Source organism: Saccoglossus kowalevskii, chromosome 2, assembly GCF_978046115.1.
Source record: "Saccoglossus kowalevskii chromosome 2, keSacKowa6.1, whole genome shotgun sequence".
Taxonomy (NCBI): domain Eukaryota; kingdom Metazoa; phylum Hemichordata; class Enteropneusta; family Harrimaniidae; genus Saccoglossus; species Saccoglossus kowalevskii.
In genome coordinates, this window is record NC_140642.1 from 36257608 (window position 1) to 36264223 (window position 6616).

Here is a 6616-nt window from a genome sequence, read left to right on the forward strand (position 1 = left end):
AATTATATTTATAGTCTTATCATCAGCCTCAACAGTGGCTTGTATCAACCTTCCGGGATATTTACGGCAATCGGAGAAGGATGATACAGAAATACCTGAATTTTTAGAGAATAGAAGGGCAACCCCTCGCATTCCCCTGTCACACTGATCTCCATAATTACTCGTGATTATTTCACCATCCCAATAGTTTTTAATATTCGAAAAGGTCGAGTCTTGCCAAAATGTTTCTTGAATGGCGATTATATCGACTTTGTGGCTTTTAAAATATTGCAGGGTGTTGGATATCTTGTCATAATTACGTAAGCCATTCGCATTTATGGAGATCAGGGAAACCATCAGTACAATAAAAGAATAGAAGAAGTTACATAACAGAGCCATTAACCTTATTTAGATATGTCTGTTGCGTCATCACATGTGTCCTCTGATTTCTTCTTTTCGTTCATAGATTTGGGGGTAAAGTTACTACGAGAGTGTTTAACGTTTGGTTTTGTTGATTTTCTTTTACGTCGTTGAGGGGATTTGTCGTCACGTTCGGTTTCAGTGTTGCTATTTGTGGATTCATGTTGGCGCTTTGAAGGTGTTGATGAGTTGGTATCCATGTCAGCTGTCTCAGTGTAGCTTTTTGAATCTTCTTTTTCTGGGTCTGTCAAAATGGGCACGTCAGCTGTATTTTCGGTGGTAATAATATCACTGATTTCCAGAGTGGGGTTTGGCTCAGTGATTTTGGACTCATCATCTTCTTTGCAATCATCGGTTGTCATATTTTGCGTATCATTTTCAGTTTCCGTGGTTGGGGTCGTGTCATCATTGGGTTGGGGACGGGTGCGTTGTTTATCTTGAACATCGGAAGGACAGTCCCTTGCTGTGTGTCCAAACTGTCCACAACTGAAGCATTTACGTGTCTGGCAACGTCTTTCAGTATGCCCTTGTTCTTTACAAATTTTACACTCGTAATCAGGACATTCATGAATTGTGTGTGAGTCTTTTAAACAGTGGTTGCATACTTTTTGTTGGTTATTATGTAGTAATCTGGTATAAGGTCCATTTTCTTCAAATTTGACGGCATAGGGGAGCGATTTTACAGTGGATGGGAGTTCAACACGGACGAATCGCGTCCCGTTCTCAATGTCCGATGCCTCACTATAATGTTTGCGAATAACAGCACTTCGGATTTTACATCCAAAGTGTTCAAGCTTTATTTTAACGTCCTCGTCGCTTATATAGGCAGGAAGACTGAAAAAATGACACGGTTACAAGGTGTCTACTCACGCCACGAACTTCATAGTTCTTGTCATTGATAATCAGGCCCTGTAGTAGTAGTAGGTCGGCCTTCTCCTGTGCTTGCAACGAAACTTGCCATATTCCATTTATGTTTACACACGCGAGAACACTGTTATCACCCGCAGTTGCGTGAACACCGTTGATGACATCTATAGCAGAAAAATGGTCGTCAATAACTGTGACTGTGTTTTCTTTCCGAGGCGAAGGTCGCCGAGCCTGGGTGGCCGCCATATTGGCTAGCACACCCAGTTGGTGGAAAAGTACGCCGAAAAAACACTAGTCCGCAAAAGTTCAAACAAAAATAGATGTCTAGCTTAGGAGCTAGACAGACAGGCTTCCTATACGGAAGAAATTGCGAATAAATGTCCAACAGAACGCTAGATGACAGCGGATTTCAGGAGCACCAGTCTGAAGCGTCCATCTTGGACGAGTACTGGTGTATTCTGCAATGGTTTGGCAGTAGGCTGAATATTCGTCGGAATTGGATGTCATTTAATGCTTCGTCCGGGCAAAACATCCCGGGAAAAAGTTGGTATGTTCGGTAGAATAAAGATGTTGATGAGCCTACTGCACGTGGTATTCCCAGCCGGTCTCTCATACAAGTACTGACCACGCCCGATGCAGCTTAACTTCAGTGATCAGACGAGAACTGGCGTATTCTGCAATGGTTTGCCAGTAGGCTGAATATTCGTCGGAATTGTATGTCATTCAATGTTTCGGCTAGGCAAAAATCCCGGGAAAAAGTTAGTATGCATGGTGGAATAAAAAATGTTGATGAGCATACTGCACGTGGTATTGCCAGTCGGTCTCCCATGCATGTACTAACCTCTGCCTGGTGGAGCTTAACTTTATGCTTCGGCTAGTCAAAACATCTCGGGAAAATTTTAGCATGTATGGTGGAATAAAAAAGTTGATGCACTTACTGTAAGTGGTATTCTCAGCCGGTCTCCCATGCAAGTACTAACCACGCCCGATGCAGCTTAACTTCAGTAATCGGGCGAGAACTGGTGTATTCTGCAATAGTTTGGCAGTAGCCTGAATATTCGTCGGAATTGGATGTCATTTGATGCTTCGACTAGGCAAAAAGTCTCAGGAAAAAGTTAGTATGTACGGTGGAATAAAAATGTTGATGAGCCTGCTGCATGTGGTATTCCCGGCCGGTCTCCCATGCAAGTACTAACCAAGCGCAATGCAGCTTAACTTCTGTGATCAGACGAGAACTGGTGTATTCTGCAATGGTTTGGCAGCAGCCTGAATATTCGTCGGAATTGTATGGAATTTAATGCTTCGGCTAGGCAAAACATCCCGGGAAAAAGTTGGTATGTACGATGGAATACAAATGTTGATGCGCTGCACGTGGTATTCCATGCACTAAACATGCTTGGTGCAGCTTAACTTCAGTGAACTGATGTATTCACACTTTGCACTGCTACCCCCACACTTGCACTCTATTTCCTCACTTTGCACAACTATTCCACTATTTCGCACTCCAGTTTTACATTTTGGATCACTATTTCACCACTTTGCACTGTAGTTCCTCGCTTTTTAATATTATTTCAATACTTTGCATTCTTGTTTCACACTTGCATCGCTATTCCGCTACTTTGAACTCTAGTTCCAAACATTGAACCACTACTCCACCACTTCGCACTCTAATTCCTCATTTTCTACTGCTATTCCACTACTTTGCTCTCTAGTTTTACACTTTGCACCACTACTCCACCACTTTGCACCCAAATTTCTCACTTTGCACTATTATTCCGCAACTTTGCATTCTCATTTCGCACTTTGTTCAACTACTCTACATCTCTGCACTATAATTCTTCTCTTTGCACTAATATTCCACTATTTTGCACACTTGTTTCCACTTTTCACCACTATTATACACTCTACTACCACTTTGCACTCCAATTTTTCATTTTGCACTACTATTCTCCTACATTTTGCACTCGAATTCCTCGCTTTTCACAACTTTTCCACTACTTTGCACTGTAGTTGCACACTTTACATTACTATTCCACTACTTTACAATCTAGTTTCGCTTATTGCACCAATATTCCACTTCTTCCCTCTCTATTTTTAACAATTGGCTCCACTGTTCCACTACTTTGCACTCTAGTTTCCACTTTTCACCACTACTCTGCTAATTCCTTACTTTCCACTTCTATTCCACTACTTTGCTTTTCGTCCACACTTTGCACCACTACTCCACCACTTTGCACTCTAGTTCCTCACTTTGCACTAATATTCCACTGCTTTGCACTTTAGTTTCAAACTTTGCACCACTATTCGACTACTTTGCACTACAGATACACAATTTGCACCACTATTTCACCACTATTTCACTTCTTTCCTGTCTATTTTCACACTTTGCACCACTACTCCACCACTTTGCACTCTAGGTCCTCACTTTGCACAACTTTTCCATTACTTTGCACTGTAGTTTCGCGCTTTGCACCACCATTCCACTACTTTGCACTCTAGTTTCCCACTTTGCACCACTATTCCACTACTTTGCACTCTAGTTTCCCACTTTGCACTACTATTCCACTACTTTTTACTCTAGTTTCACACTTTGCACCACTATTCAACTACTTTGCACACTACTTTCACACTTTGCACCACTATTCAACTACTTTGCACACTAGTTTCACTTTTTTCACCGCTATTTCACTTTTTTGCTTCCTATTTTCGCATTTGTTTACACTATTCCACTGCCTTGCACTCTTGTTTCGCACTTTGCACCACTAGTCCACGATTGTGCACACTAGTTTCCCACTTTGCGCCACTAATCCACCACTTTGCACATTAATTTTTCACTTTGCACAAACATTCCAATGCTTTGCACTGTAGTTTCACACTTTGAACCACTACTCCATCCTTTGTACACTAATGCCTCACTTTGCACACTATTATGCTACTTCTCACTTTGCACACAAATGAATCTACCAACTTTGCAATTGTTTTTCATAACTTTGTAAGCAATTTGTCTTCGATTTTTCGGTTCGCTGTTGTGATAATTTATATATGTGGCATTTTCTAGATATTTACTTCATGGTTTCGAAATTTAACTGCGGGATTAGTATGATAATGACGTAGGTCATATATACAATCAACTCCACCAACTTTTCCATCGCTCTTTTCCAACTTTGCACGCTGTTTTCTAACTTTTTTTAGTCAGCTCCAGTGACAATCTGCTAATATAAGTTACTTTCATCTGGCTTTTATTCATTTTTTCGATTTTACAACTGCGGGGTTTAGGACAAATATACAAATACATCTACCAACCTTGCAATTACTTTGAACAACTTAGCAATTACTTTGTACAATTTTGCCCAGCTTTTTACTTATTCATTTTTTCTCGACTTTACAGCTGCGGGGTTTTATATGCCAACAACGTAGGTCAAATAAACATATACCTACAAAATTTGCTCAACTTTGCATGGTTTCTTAAAACCCACTACGTCTTTACATAATCAAAAACATGTACTTTGAAAATTAGAAGAAATATGCAAACTTTCCATGAATTTTAAAAAAATACGAAAATTACATGATTCTCTACTATAAATGATTGACATCACAGTAAGAAAGAATGCACGAACAAACGTTGCCTTATATCTTTTTAATGTGTGTGATGCAACCAAACGAAAAAACTCCAACAGTGTGTTTACTCGTACAGTCTCGTATGAAATCATTAACCACGCCCAATTGAGCTTTACTTTAGACCTCGATCAATCACCTAACCACACTGCTGCACAAGTAATTTGAAATTGATCCGAATGGTCGCTATTTCATGTTTGGAAATGTTTTTAACTTAATATCGTATGCACACGTAACTTCTTCAATCGAACTTTTAACTACGGGACTTGTTAATATAACATCATATATACAACCAACTCCTCCAACTTTTCAATCGCTTTTTCCAAATTTGCACGCTGATTTCTAACATTTTACAGTCAGATCATGTGACAATCTGCTAATATAAGCTGCTTTCATCTGGCTTTTATTCATTTTTTCGATTTTACAACTGCGGGGTTTAGGACAAATATACAAATACATCTACCAACCTTGCAACTTTGCAATTTGTACAATTTTGCCCAGCTTTGCACGATGGTTAACAGCTTTAATTTACACGAAACTTGCAAAGAAGTACTACAGAAATTCCACGTAATCTCATTAAATTTGCATATATAATTTACATTTTTTCACTTAACTTTATAAACTTTGCACGCAACTTTCCAGGCTTTGCTCCACTTACTTTGGCATGCTTTGCCTGTAACTTTACTTGTTTTGCACGCAAACCTGAAACGTAGTTCTTTCACGTAAATTTACCAACTTTACATGTAACATGCAGACATAGTCATACAGACTTTCAAAATATCTTTCCTAACTTTACATGTTACTTTGCTGTTTTTCCACAAAACTACCAAATTTGGTGGCAACTTTGCAGACATTCAATAACTTTGCACAAAATTTCGCATTTGTATCAGAACAATAAAGACTTTCCAGTGTAATTTTACCAACTGTGCACAAATTTAACAACTATTTCGCAAGTTTGTGCAGATTTTCTATGTAACATCAACAACATTGCATGCAGACTTGCAACTTAGCACTATAGAATTTCCAAATAACTTTGTTCGCTAATACTCTTACTATGTTAATTTACCAACTTTGCACGCTACTCTACTGACTGGCAATACATATTTTTCACGTAACTTCACCAACTGTACATGCACATTGACAGAATGCAGGGTTTCAGAGTAACTTAGCAATAGAGACTTTAAATGTAAGATTGCAAACTTTGTACATAATTTTCCACGTAGGTGTGTATTCACACAATGTCTTTGTTATAAGCATACAACTTTAATGTAAACTGTTGGTACAACCAGTGATTTAACTACAGCTTTTATTGTGCCATCAAATAATGTTGGTTTGCTAAAACCACATGAAACAGTTTAAACATTGAGTAGATAGAAGCACAAACAAGCAAATAACCGATCCAACTCCATAGAAGTAACACCACCTAACATGACAAAAACACCCAAGTTCTGTAATACTAAGGCTTTTGGAATTCACTGGTGATAGGCACATTCACATCAGACAACATGACTCAATCCCAGTTGAATCAAGTTTAATTCTCTACATATACAAATTACTCAAAATCGTGATCTGCCAATGCACCCAGTTAAAACATAAGTGTACAGAGCAAGTGGATAGGCCCTGCTGTGGGTCTATGTAATCAGAGATGTTCGTTTCAATCAATAGTGATGCTGCCAACAAAGTACAAGGCAGACAAGACAGCATTTCTCATCTCACTTGACAGACTGCTTGAATA

The 6616-nt window shown here is 39.1% G+C and overlaps 2 pseudogenes; both read right to left on the bottom strand.

Moving 5' to 3' along the window:
- Positions 1-1842: 1842 nt before the first annotated feature.
- On the bottom strand, positions 1843-1962 carry LOC144357737 (5S ribosomal RNA; annotated as a pseudogene).
- A 451-nt stretch (positions 1963-2413) lies between these two features.
- LOC144357728 (5S ribosomal RNA) lies at positions 2414-2533 on the bottom strand (annotated as a pseudogene).
- Positions 2534-6616: the final 4083 nt, after the last annotated feature.